The 13472-nt window shown below is 37.2% G+C and overlaps 1 pseudogene; it reads right to left on the bottom strand.

Moving 5' to 3' along the window:
* Positions 1–893: 893 nt before the first annotated feature.
* LOC122229336 overlaps positions 894–13472 on the bottom strand; it is a 114408-nt pseudogene continuing 101829 nt past the window's right edge.

The raw sequence follows: 13472 nt of genomic DNA, 5'->3' as shown, positions 1-13472 counted from the left end.
CCTTGACTTCTTTATAGCTTTTCTTTCTCCACTGTGCACCATGAGTCAGTCCTTTTGTTCCTGAGTACTAGTACTGAGACACTTCATCAGCATTTCTCAATAAGTTTTCAAGAGTCATTGAATATTTGTCGCTGCTTTATTTGTGTCTAAAAATAAATTATTCTTATATGTATTATTAGAAATAAAAGATAATTTTGAAATTTATTTTTTCTAGTCCTTCAACTTCATCCATCTTTTCAACTACTGATTTGCTCACCCTTGAGTGATTCTTGGTGAAATTATCTCATTGCCTTGTTATAAAGTGGCAAGATGCTTGCCAGATTCCAGTTCTATGATCTCTTATCTATTGTAGGCTAATCCTGGGCCCTAATTTCAAGGTTTGTTTGACACTTTTTGGTGGAAAATGCGAATTCTGGTAACTATGTCCTTTGAAAAATTTTATGAGTTGCAAATAGTAAGAGAGACAGCACACATGGTTGTTAGAGAGGAATGGACTTTGGAGTCAAACAAACTCATCTGTGTGCATGTATTTCCTCCCTCCCTTCCTTCCTTTCTCCCTCCCTTCCTTCTTTGAGAACTTCATTAAAGACTCAAAATACTTTTCTTACATCAGAATTTTGTTCATAGTTCAAATTTTTTGGATTAGTATTTATGAAGGCACGTTATATAATACACACATATAATTTGATAATAAAAATGATTGACTCCTCAGATAAACTACTTCTGTTAACTTCCATTTCGTCTATTTAGAAACCTTGAATAAAGATGTATTATATTTTTACTCTCTTTTCATTTCCTTCTGTGTTGTATTTATATTTTTCTTTTCTATGATTATTTATTTACTTACTTAGTTGTCAAATGATCCTTTATTGAATTATTTTCTGTTATAGCTCTTAACCAGCTGAGCATTCCACTGTACCTCTATTGGTGTCATCTGTAATGTCATGAGGGTGGTGGCCATCAGCATTGCAGCTCACAGATTGGGCACTCCCCAGGATCTCTTTAATGGCTCCAGAGAGTTCTCTGGCTAAAGATCTGTGTGGCATCTGTCAGGCAATGTTGACAATCTCATCAAAAGGGCTATTTCTGGTGCCTCTGGGTGGTTCGGTTGGTTAAGCATCAGATTTCACTCAGATCATGATCTCACAGTTTGTGGGTTTGAGCCCCACATCTGGCTCTGTGCTGGACAGCTTGGAGCCTGCTTTGGATTCTGCGTCTCCCTCTCTCTCTGCCCCTTCCCCACTCATGCTCTGTTTCTCTCTCTCAAAAAAAAAAAATAAACATCAAAAAATTTAAAAAAAAGTCAATTCTTTCCCTTCCCTTTAAAAATAAAAGTGATATTTCTGCTTCTTTCTGTCTCTTGGCAGTTCCTTTAGGGCTTTGATAATCAGGGCAGAGGCAGAAGGTACCGCTTCAATCTGGGCCTATGTGTTCTGAAGGATCAATTTCACTGTAATCCTCAGACCTATCCAGTCGCCAGTTGCCTTGGCAATGTCATCACTAACCTGTTTTGGAGACAGACTCAGGGGGCCAGTCTTTGATCTTAGGGGCCAGGACAGATAGGCACCCGCTTCCTCACTGGTACACCTCAGGTATACGACTCTGATCTCGTTGAAGTCAAACTTAGGCGGCCTGGTGGAGGCTGCTGGTGATGGATGAACCCAGATTTGGGATGACCAAAGACAGTTGCACCTTTGTCTCCTCTGAGCCAAAAGCCAAAAGCCAAATTTTTAAATAACATATTAAAATTTTCTCTTTAATTGATTTTACGTTTTTTTTCCTCTTTTTTTGTGTGTTGGTAATCCTGATCTGCATTTTTCCCCAATATTCAATTTTCATGTGGAGGGTACCAATTGCTCTATGTTCTCATATGGCACATAATTATCTTATTTTCTTATTTAATATAATTTTGAAATTCTTTGTGATCTTCATAGTTATATACATATATATGTGTGTGTGTGTGTGTATATATATATATATATATATATATACATATATGTATATGAATGAATGAAAAAGGAGATGTTAGAAGGTAAAGGAATTATTCTTTTTCTAGTTATTTATACAAGTAGTCTCACTGTCCCCACAAATTTTCTGGTTAGAACTGTGCTTGGGTTAAACTTAGAAACAAGTGAAGATTTTGCTTAAAATCTCCTCTCTCCTCTTGAAGTTCATCTCTTCTTCCTGTGCCTCATCATTCAAAGGTGTCTTGTCATTATATAAGTCATACCTCTACCTCAGTTTTTCATCATGTTGAGACAAGAGTTTTTTAGACCTTAGATTCCTGATTTTGTATTTAATGTGGTGTGCCTTCAGTGACCGAAATTTCCAGTCGAATATATAAATGCTCCTTAATCATGCCTTGTTTGAAGACTTATCCCTTCCACTGATAGAGTTAGCTCTGATAATATATTTTGTTATTTCTAGGTTTACTTTTGCAGGTATCTAATTCTGCAAAGAATGCATGAGAGGACAAAGCATGATGTTGGTATGTGTGTGTATGTATATGTGTCTGTGGGTATGGGTGTACCAACATGTGTCTTCTTGTCCGGAAAGAACGGGTGTCTTTCTCCAATATCTTCGTAGTGTTCTGGTATAGGATGAGTTGGGGAGGAGTTTTCAACTTTTCGAACTTTTCTAAGTTCTGCCGTCCTTGTATATTCCCTTCCTTGCCTGGCTGGGTAGACAAAGTGTAAGCTTGAAGTGCTTCATTGCCAGAGTGACCTTTCATTCTCCCAGGTGGCTGGGATTAGATACTGCAGTCCTCAAACACTCACTCACAGTTCTTAGTCAGAGACTAGGTCACAGCCAAGCAGTCAGCCTCGGGGGATGGCCATGTTCAAGTTCAGCTCATTAGTATCAACTCAGGCCGTGTCTTCTGTTTCTGTTCTCACGGTTATGTCAAGAACATGCAGAATTTAGGCTGCTTTAAAAAATTTAATCATGTCTTCTCAAGTTTTGACTGCAGAACACCTAGAGAGGACTGGATTTTGGAGTCAAACAGACTCATCTGTGTGCATATATTCCCTTTCTCCCTTCCTTCTTACCTTCCTCCCTCCCTTCCTTCCTTCTTTCATTTTTTTCTCTTTTTTCATTTGTTTATTTATTATAGGAATGGATATAAAACAGCATGATAAAATTTCAAAAAATTTAAGAGAGTATGCAATGGACAGTAAGTAGTCCCTCCCTTTCAGGTCTCTAGACTCCTCTCCCAATTTTAGTATATGAGCTGCCCAAGCCAACATTAGACTCCTTTCCCAAAGCCCCCAAAGCTAGCATTTTAGGTATCCCTCCATAAATTTTCTATTACTAATCAAACATCTATTTATATTTATATCCCTTAATTTAAGTTCTTTTAAAAAGCTCAATTGTTTCTGGCTTATTTTCACTTAAAATGTGTCTTGAATGTTATTCCAAAATAGCATATACAGATCTACCTCATCCTTTTTCAGGTCTATATTTGGTTACATAGTGTTCTATTGTATGGGTGTAAATGTTTTATTGAACTCGCCCATATGGAGGGAACTTATTTCCAGTTCAAAAATAATTTAAAAAATTAAAGATGGTATACGGTGAACATTCAAAGAGATATTGGAGTATAATTATTGGAAACATTCTTAAAGTGGATTGCTATATTTAAGCATTTAAATTTTGATAGTTCTTGTCAAATAGTCCTTCAATGAAGTTGTATCAACTTACCTTCCATTAACATTTAAAAGGTCCTAGTGTCAGACTATATACTTTAAGTTTTTAATTTTTATTTTTTACAATTTTTTAAGTTCATTTATGTATTTTGAGATAGAGCGCGCGTGCGCACTTGCGCGCAAGTGGGGGAGGGGCAGAGAGAGAGAGAGAGGGAGAGAGAATTCCAAGCAGGATCCATCTGTAAGTGTGGAGTCCCCAATGGGGCTCAATCTCACAAAATCATGAGATCGTGACCTGAGCCAAAACCAAGAGTCTGATGCTTAACCAACTGAGCCACCTAGGTGCCCCACCTATTTTTTTTTTTTTATTTAAATTTTAGTTAACAAAAAATTTATTTTTTATTAAATTTAAATTTTAGTTAGTTAATACAGTGCAATATTGGTTTCAGGAGTAGAATTTAGTGATTCATCACTTACATACAACCCCCAGTGCTCATCACAACAAATGCCCTCCTTAATCCCCATCACCCATCTAGCTCATCTCCCACCTCCCTCCCTCCATCAACCCTCAGTTTGTTCTCTATCAGGCTATATACTATTAAACTTTTAGATCTTTGCCTACAAATTCAATTTTCTTCAATAAAAAGGAAGCAAACAAACCTTCTTTCTTTCTCCATTTCTCTGCCGCCTTTAATTTTCTTGTTTTTATCACAAAATTGGATATTGAAGGTCATAACTTATTAGGGTTAATCATAAATTTCAAATGTTGATTATGTAATCACTCCTTATAAGGGAGAAAGAGGTGTTTCTCTGGGCCGACATTCAATTTCCATGCTTCAATCCCTCTTTGCTTTAACTCTGCCCACATGCTGATATGTGGCAGTGTTAATTGGGCATTCTGCTTTTTGAATCTCACGTAGAATGTACATCCAGCTAATTTACCACAAAATTAAAAAAAAAAATGAAGAGAGCGAATACAGCCATTAGAGTTGTTGTGAATAATTTGAGTTAAATGTAAATGCAGAAAGAAAATAGGAAAACTACTATTAAGTACACCTTACCCTCCTCAATAGAATACAATACAGATTTACAATGTTAATTATTTCCATCATCTATCTATTTAAAAGCCCTGAGATTGAAATATGAATATGTCAGGTATTTAAATACTAACTTATTAAAAAAAACTACTTTATTAAAATATCATTATGCATATTTTAAAGCTATAACTCTGCACTCTGTAGACGTAGAGGTAAAATTCCCATTTATTGTCCGCTGAATGTGAGGGAAATTGGATTTGTCAGGAAGCTGATTGATATCTCGAAGTGTTTTGTTTTCAGTGACTGGCACTGCCTAGTTACAACCATCTATCATCTAACAGGTAATTAGTCAGATTTCTCATCATGAGCCTTCAATCCTGCTGTTTTATTATTGAAATACCACAAACCAGTAGGCAATTTGAATGCAGATAAAGTTCTCTGTCATGGTCCTAAGGACAAAGACAACATTTTGCAATTCAGCAGTAGTGAGTTTGAATAAAAGTCCCTGAAATGTAAGTTTGGGTCTTATGAGAAAATAAATATAAAACATTTAATTTAATACCACATTTGTCCTCTAACGTGACAACTGAGACATTTGCGATTTACAAAGCAATCTATTGTTCTAATATGAACTTACTTTATTATAACACGTTACGAGTAGAAAGTTAGGTGAAATAACATTGATAGCATGAGAAATAAAGTTAGATAAAATAAATGAACTAAGTCTTGAGTAGCTTTCATCTGTTTTCCAAACTATTTTAAGATGCCGGATGGAAGTAATCTGTAATTAGTAGTAGCTAATCATATAAAAAGTTTACCATTTTTCAATTATTTTTCATAAGACAGTTTAGAAATTAAAATAATTGGAAATTTTAAAGATGAATTATTTTATCACTCTTACACAATGAATAAACAAATTTGCTTCTGAAGTTGTTGCTAAGACACTTTTGGGGCCTTCTATGGTTTATAGATTCAGGCAATTGATTTACATAACTGATATTCCAACAAGATTGGTTACTTCATAACATTTAATATTATTTTCTTGACTTAATTAAAAATCATTTGGGGGCACCTGTCGGGCTTAGTCAGTAGACCATGCAACCTTGATCTCAGGGTAGTAAGTTCGAGCATAGAGCTTACTTAAAAAAAGAAGGGGGTGCCTGGATGGCTCAGTTGGTTGAGCAACTGACTATTGATTTTGACTTGGGGTCATAATCCCAAGGTTGTGGAATGGAGATCTACATCCAGCTCCATGGTAAGCATGGAACCTGCTTAGGATTCTCTCTCTCTCCCTCTGCCCCTCCCCCCCCCACCTCTCCCACCTGCTCGCGGGCTCGCGTGCCTGCTATTTCTCTCTAAGAAAAAAAAAAAAAAAAAAAGAAAAAGGAAAGAAAAAAAGGGGAAAAATCATGTGTTATTTTTTGGAAAAATGAGTCTCAATATACATCCACTTTCCAAAAAATTCACAGGACACTATAGTCATTACTTCTTAATAAAATGTAAATATAACCTCTCTTCCCTTCAACTTTTTGTGTGGGAATGAATATGCCTACATGTTTTCTCAAACCTTAGTTAAATAACAATTTCCTTTGCTCTACAAAGTATTGTATATACAGCACATACAGATTAAAATTAACCGGATCAAACGATGTTTTAATTCAGTTACATAGTCATGCCTTCTGATGTGTAATAGATTTTACCAGAAAGAACATTTTTCATAATTAATTTCAATGTTAAAATATAAACTAGGGGCACCTGGATAGCTCAGTTGGTTAAGCATTGAACTTCATCTCAGGTCGTGAGCTCACAGTTTGTGAGCTGGAGCCCTGTAACGGGTTCTTTGCTGTCAGTTCAGAGCCTGCTTCGGGTCCTCTGTCTTCCTTTCTCTCTGCTCCTCCCCCCGTGGCTCAGTCTCTCATCAAAAATAAATAAACCTTTAAAGATAAATAAATAACTACATAAAATACAAACTAAACATTAGTTTTGTATGAGGATTGCACACATACTTCACAAACATAATGTATAATAATGGCATTCAACAATTCCTATGTAAAATGTAGAATATAATATCAAATATTACAAAATTGCTTACACTTGTTTAAAATATGGCGTTATAAACTTTTCTTGTACTGCACTTCAGCTCAGGTCATAATCCCACCATGGGTGAGTTTGAACTCTGTGTTGGGCTATGTGCTGACAGCTCAGAGCCTGGAGCCTGCTTCAGATTCTGAGTCTCCTTAGGTCACCCAATTGTTTTGTCACAAACAAAATGGTAACAAATGTTTTGATTAAAAAAAAAAAAAAAAGATTCCCTGCCTCCCTCGTTCACTGCCCCTCCCCCACTCGTGCTGTCTCTCTCTCAAAAAATAAACATTAAAAAAAAAAACTAAAAAGTTATATTAAGGTACGCAAATATCTTTGTGTTTCTTTAAATAGCATAAGCTTTGTTTCTACCATGAACATTTCATAAGGACTTTTCGGATGAAAACAAATACCAATTTATTATAAGCCATGATTGCTTACATGTCTTTAAATTTTTTTAATTTTTAATTTATTTTTTCAAAGATTTTATTTTTAAGTAATCTCTACACCCAACTTGGGGCTTGAACTCACAACCCTAAGATCAAGAGTGTCATGCTCCACCGACTGAGCCAGCCAGGCGCCTGGCTTACATTATCTTAATGCACTAATGTAAAAAAATATTCTTTTAGCTTTTATCACATGGAGAATAAAAAAATGAAGAAAATAATTATAATATTAAATAAGTGATCTTGTTAAGTAGATAAATAGAATACTGCATACATTGTTGCTCAGTGTAGATAATGTGATAAGGTTTCCAGACCTGGATAAGAAGGTCACAATCTCTATTAGCACATAAAATGCAAAGTAGCCAGTTCCCTGAGAATTTTATTTAGGTGATATTTAGGCAACGCTGAACCAACACAAACTGAAACCTTAAGTCAAACTTCTAGGCTCTTACAGCCATCAACATGGAGCACACACTCTCTGCTAACCCCTGGTACCTAAGCATATTGGATTTTCTTTCTGGTTGTAAGAGAATGCAAATTTTAGATGTCTACATTGACTACTTGATTACACTGTCGTATAATAAAAATAGTGACAACTGAGATTTGGTTTGTGGCAGCTTCTCTTGCTCATTCACTCCTGTTTTGAAAAAGATACTGCGATCCCCATTTGGTGGATGGGCTCCTGAGGCTGAGAGAGATTAAATATTTTGTCAGATTTCAAATAGCCAGTGAAGTGGGGGGGCTGGGATTTGGAAGTAGGTACTTCAATATGGGTCTTAGGCACTTTGTCTCCACTTGTTAGGACCAAAACATAACATGGCTGTCATCCTAAGCACTGCTCTGTTCACTCATTCTAGGGATGCAACGTCCATGATAGTCTTCAGCTATGGGCACTGTAGAGTGGACATGGAGTCACCATGTTTGGAATCTCCCGACAGCTCCTCTGTGCTGGTCTTGCTCCTATAGACTTCCTTTGGTCAGCACTATTGTTTTTTTCATCCATTACCCAAAGAGATGAAAGGACCAGTAGAAGATTACACAGCTGTTAAATGATAGTGTTCGGTAACTCATCACAAGAAGCACAAATCATTTTGTTACACACTCAACAATATTTTCTTTGGAGTATATGGGAGAAATGTGGTATAATGGAAAAAAGCATCAATTTTGGAGCCAGAAAGACCTGGTTTAAAATCTAAATTCTATCAGTTACTAGGAAGTGTGTACTTGAGTGAATCACTCGACCGCTCTAAACCTTGGTTTTCATCTCTATAAAAGATTGATAAGAATATCTGTTCTAGTTATTCTGTTTGTCTGGTATGTGCAGAACAGCATCCTCTCCTCCCATATACTCCTGTTTCCTCCCATTTGAAAGCTACAATAACTCTGCTGACTCATATTTCAGTAAGTTGAAGCATAGAACGAAAACAACAAGATTTATTTTGCATTCTTTGATTTAGTTTAATTGGACTGAATTGTAGCCAGTAAATTCTTTATTCTCATGTGCAGTTCACTGAATCAATTGACTGATATTCATGAGCTTTCGGGAAGATATCAGTTGGCTGATATTCATGAGCTTTGGGGAAGATACCTAATAATACCGAGGTTTTAAACAACAAAATAGGGCTGGAGGAAACATTTGGAGGTGATGGATGTTTATGGCATTGATGTGGTGACAGTTTGACGGGTGTATACTTATCTCAAAACTTATCAAGTTGTATACATTAAATGTGTGCAGTTTTTTGTTGTCAATCATAGCCTAATAAAGTGGCTAAAAAATGATTTTTTAACAAACACACCTGTAAGAATGGTGAGCGGTACATCAGGATATAATTCTACAATGCTTGATCCTAGTGCACTGCCCTTAGTATTTCTTAGTAATTGTATCCCTCAAGGCATGCTTGGTGGAAGGATTAAGTTAGAATCACTGGAGATGCTGAATAAATATTCAGATACCTGGGTCTTCCTTAGGAGCTATTGAATCAGAATCTCTGGAGGAGACGACAAAGAATCAACATCATTCAAAGAAATATATTATTGTATGGATTGATTGACTTCTCTCTGCCTACATTCCACCAGATCTAAAGGTAGACTAATATTCTAGCTCCTGGGAGCTCATTGTGTAGTGCAAAATCCAGAAACACAAATTACAAAACAACACGATAAAGATTAAAACAGAGGTATATAAAAGTGTGCTGTAAAAGCATAGAGGAGGAAGTGGCTAATTGCCCCAACCAGGTAAATCAGAGGGGATTGCTTGCCTCTCAGTCATGACAGTTGAGTTGGGTTTTAAAGGATGAGTAGAGTTTCACTAGGGAGAGAATGGGAGTTAAAGACAGGGTACTCTAAACAAAAAGAGCTATAGATTAAAAGACACAAGTGTTTGAGGTGGATTTTGAAGGAGTACTTTTACATACTGTTCTTGGATATATAAGTTATTATAGATGTTTTGGAGGTCAGGTGGTCAGTAAATTTTAAGCTGAATTTGTACAAATATTTGACCCTGCATTTCCCCTGTTTAATATTTACTCTAGGAAGACATGCACAGATATTCACATTACAGAAGACAATTTAAATGTCACTCATTAGGGAAATAAGTCAAGTCATAGTGCCTTAACTTATTTATTTGCCAAATATTTTCTGACACTCAGTATTATTGACATTTATGAATAGTTACCCTGTGCCGGGCACTATCCTAAGCACTGGAGATAAAAGCATTGAACAAAGAGACAAAAATATATACCTTCAGGGAGCTTGTGTTATAGTAGACAGAGATAGGCAAACAACACAAATTTAAAAACTAAAGTATTGGGAAGTTGCAATACTTATGGAGAAAAGAAAGCAGGTCATGAGATAGAAAGTGCGGGGCCAGAGTTGGGACATGGGAAGGATGGTTTGTAATTTTAAATACTGTGATCAGAGAGCCTTCAGTGAAAAGGTCATATTTGAACCGGTACCTGAAAGTATATGAGGGAGGGAAACATGTGGATGTTTGGAGCATCTAGTTAGGGTTCTAATAAGTGCAACAATCCTTCAGTGAAAGCATGCCTGATGGTTCATGGAATAGCAAGGAGGCCATGTAACTCTCTTGGAAGAGAATGATTGAGAATAGACTAGTATGAAGTGAGGTCAGAAGTAGGGGTGATTTTGTAGGTAGGTCTGGTGGCTGTAGTGAGGACTCTGCCTTCGACTCTGAATGAGAGGAGCCATTGTGCCATTGCAGAGTTTCAAATAGAAGAGTGAGAAGGTCTGCTTTGTATTTGATAAGGATCTTGCTAATGCTGTGTGGAGAACAGACTAAGGGAGGCAAGGGTGGAAGCAGGGAAATCAGTTTGGAGGCTATTACAATCATCTAAATGAGAATGATTGTATCTGTGACCAGAGCTGGAGTTGTTGATGTAGTGAGAGTTGTTTGGATGTGTATGTAGGGAAGATACGGTCACCAGAATTTCCTGATTGATAGGATATGGGGTGAGAGATACAGAAAGGAGTCAGACTCTATGGCCATACCACCCTGAATGCGCCCTATCTCGTGTGATCTCGGAAGCTAAGCAGGGTCGGGCCTGGTTAGTACTTGGATGGGAGAAAGGAGTCCAAGAGGATTCGAAGGGCTTTAGCCTTATCAGCTAGAAGGAGAGTAGGACGAGTGGCTGTGCTGGGGGAAGGCCAAGAGTATAGGTTTTGACACGCTAGCTCTGAGGTATCTCCTAGACATCCAGCTAGGGACGGAGAGTACACAGTTCTATATGCGAGTCAGAATTTGGTGGTGAGGTACAGCTCAGAGACAGAAACGTGAGAGCTGCATGTGAATGGTATTTAAAGGCATGAGATGGAGGAGATCCCTACACATTTCAGAATTTGGAATAATATTCAGAAATTAAGAAAAATAAGGAAAACAATAGCACTGATAATAGTAAGCCAACACACATAGAGTTTATGCCATGTATCAAGCACTGTTCTAAAGGATTTGCGTTTAAACCTCACAAAACCCTATGAGGGAGGTAATATTATTATCTCCATCTGCCAGATGGGAAAACTGAGGCAGGGAGGAGGTTAAATAACTTGTCTGAAGTCACACAAGTGATAAAGGGGCAGAGTTGGGATTTGACTCTATGCTGTTCTTAACCACAAACAAGATTAAGTAAAAACACCTTTCGGAATAATGTTATCAGCATGATATAAATATGAAGGCCTCAAATGCCATCATTTATCTCTCCATATGAATATCTATGAAAATAATTGCAGAGGAAATATCTGGATGTGTACCCATAAAACAGGAATTAAAGATTTGGGAGGCCAAGGAGACCTCAAATTCATTAGCAGTAATAGTTACATCTCTGGGGAAATAAAGAACCAGTTAGATATGCCTCAGTTTCTTGATACATAAATAGGATTTGTTCCTACCTTCTTTATCACTCTTGAACCTAAGTAAATTCTTACCTCAATAGGCTTTTTGGATGTAATTTAGAAAAATAATGCTGAAGGATACTGATGGAGGTCAGTAACTATCAAACCAATAAGTCTCATGTCTCGTATATAATTTTACTACAAGAAAATTCCAAGAAAGCAAATTTGTGTAAGGGTGTCATCACTCGCTACCTACTCACCTGCATAAGGTATAAAGAATTTTCACAAATGGATTTTTGGATGTCACTCCAATATGCTCTATTGTGCTAATATTTAAAATATCTTTTGAAGGGAAATACTAATTCAATCAAAGGATACTCTACGGCTTAAAAACCTTGCCCATGCAAATATCCTTGATTATTAATTCATTGAAGCATAAATAAAATATAAGTTAAATTAATTTTGACTTTGCATTCAGTTTCATCTTAAGGCCACATTCTGCCCTTTTGCATCCCAGCTGATGTCCCTGGGAAAGGTTTGCAGCTGATTCCATAACCAGTGCTATAATGACTCACCTGCCAGGCCAGCACTGCACTCCTTGTGAGAGCCCAATGGCAGGATATTGATTTCTTTAAAGGCTATTAGCATTCTCAATGATGAGGGTGTGAAGGATAAAGCAAAGGGAGATGGGAAGAAAAAACGTTAGAAACGTTCAGATAAGTCTTCCAAATGGAAGTGCATAGCGAAGTTAATCGGCTAGTTATCTGACCTCTACACCTTTGCAGAATACAAGCCCCTCTGAAAATTTGCTTTGGAACAAAGTTTCTGTGAAATTTGGCACCTTCTGCTCCAGGTTAGAAATACTAGGTACCGTTTTCCACCCCTGTTTTCCTTCTAGAGAGAGTTTGGTAGTAAAATGCTTCATGAATATCCTTATGTTTGGAAAGAAAGATGATTAAAGCTTGTTTCAGCACGTGGATCTGACACTGTATGATTATGATCCAGCCATTTCTAAATCGACGAATTTATTTATTTATTTAACATGGATGCTAAGCACTAGGATAGATGCTGGGTATGTGAAGGTTAGTAAGTCCAGATCCTTGCCATCAAGGCACACATAATCGTGGCTGAGTAGGGAGAAACACAACATACATGGCTATCCATTCTCAATGGGATAAATGTTGCTCTAGCATAAACTGCAATGGAAAACTCTGAAGGTGGTGATGACTAACTCTCCTTTGTGCAGGGAGCACAGTTGGGAAAAGGAGCTGACAGTTGAGCTAAGCTTTGAGACCATAAAGATTTTAAGCATGGGTATGATCAGAGCTGTGTAGGATATCTAAAGAGTTGGCCATCTGTGTCAGCAAGATGGCTGTGGTTGATGTGTTGAGGAGAAATAAAACCGTTGAGAGATTGAAGCATGTGACTGTTATAAAGCTATAGTTAAGAGGTGACACAGTGCCGGACTTGGGCAGCGTAGGGAAAGGAAGGCACGGAGAGGTATGAATAGGTAAGAGATTTTGGAGATACATTTCGTGGGACATGGCAAACAGTTGATAGTGGTAGTTGAGGGAGAAAGGAAGGTGGAGAAGGAAGAAACAAGATTTACTCTCAAGTACCTAGTAGAGATTACCAGAAGGGTTTTTTTTTTTTGCAAGGAGCTATTGAGGGGAGTGATTATAGGTTCAGTTTTGTGCATATAGAATTTGGGTTTTCAGCAGATTATTCAAGTGGAAATGTCGTGTAGGGGGTTCAAAGGATATGTTTGCAACTCAGGAGAGGAGAGACAGTTCTGGAATTAGTTATATTCGAAATCATTAGTACACAGGTGATGGCTGAGGCCTCTTTGGCTGACATTCTTCAGAGAGTGGCTCTTTTTGATTCCCTCTGTGAGTCTCATTTTCTGAAGTTCAATTACT

Source organism: Panthera leo, chromosome C2 (assembly GCF_018350215.1).
Source record: "Panthera leo isolate Ple1 chromosome C2, P.leo_Ple1_pat1.1, whole genome shotgun sequence".
Classification (NCBI taxonomy): Eukaryota; Metazoa; Chordata; class Mammalia; order Carnivora; family Felidae; genus Panthera; species Panthera leo.
Note: the sequence above shows the minus strand (reverse complement) of the source record. Positions and strands in the feature narration are given on the sequence as shown.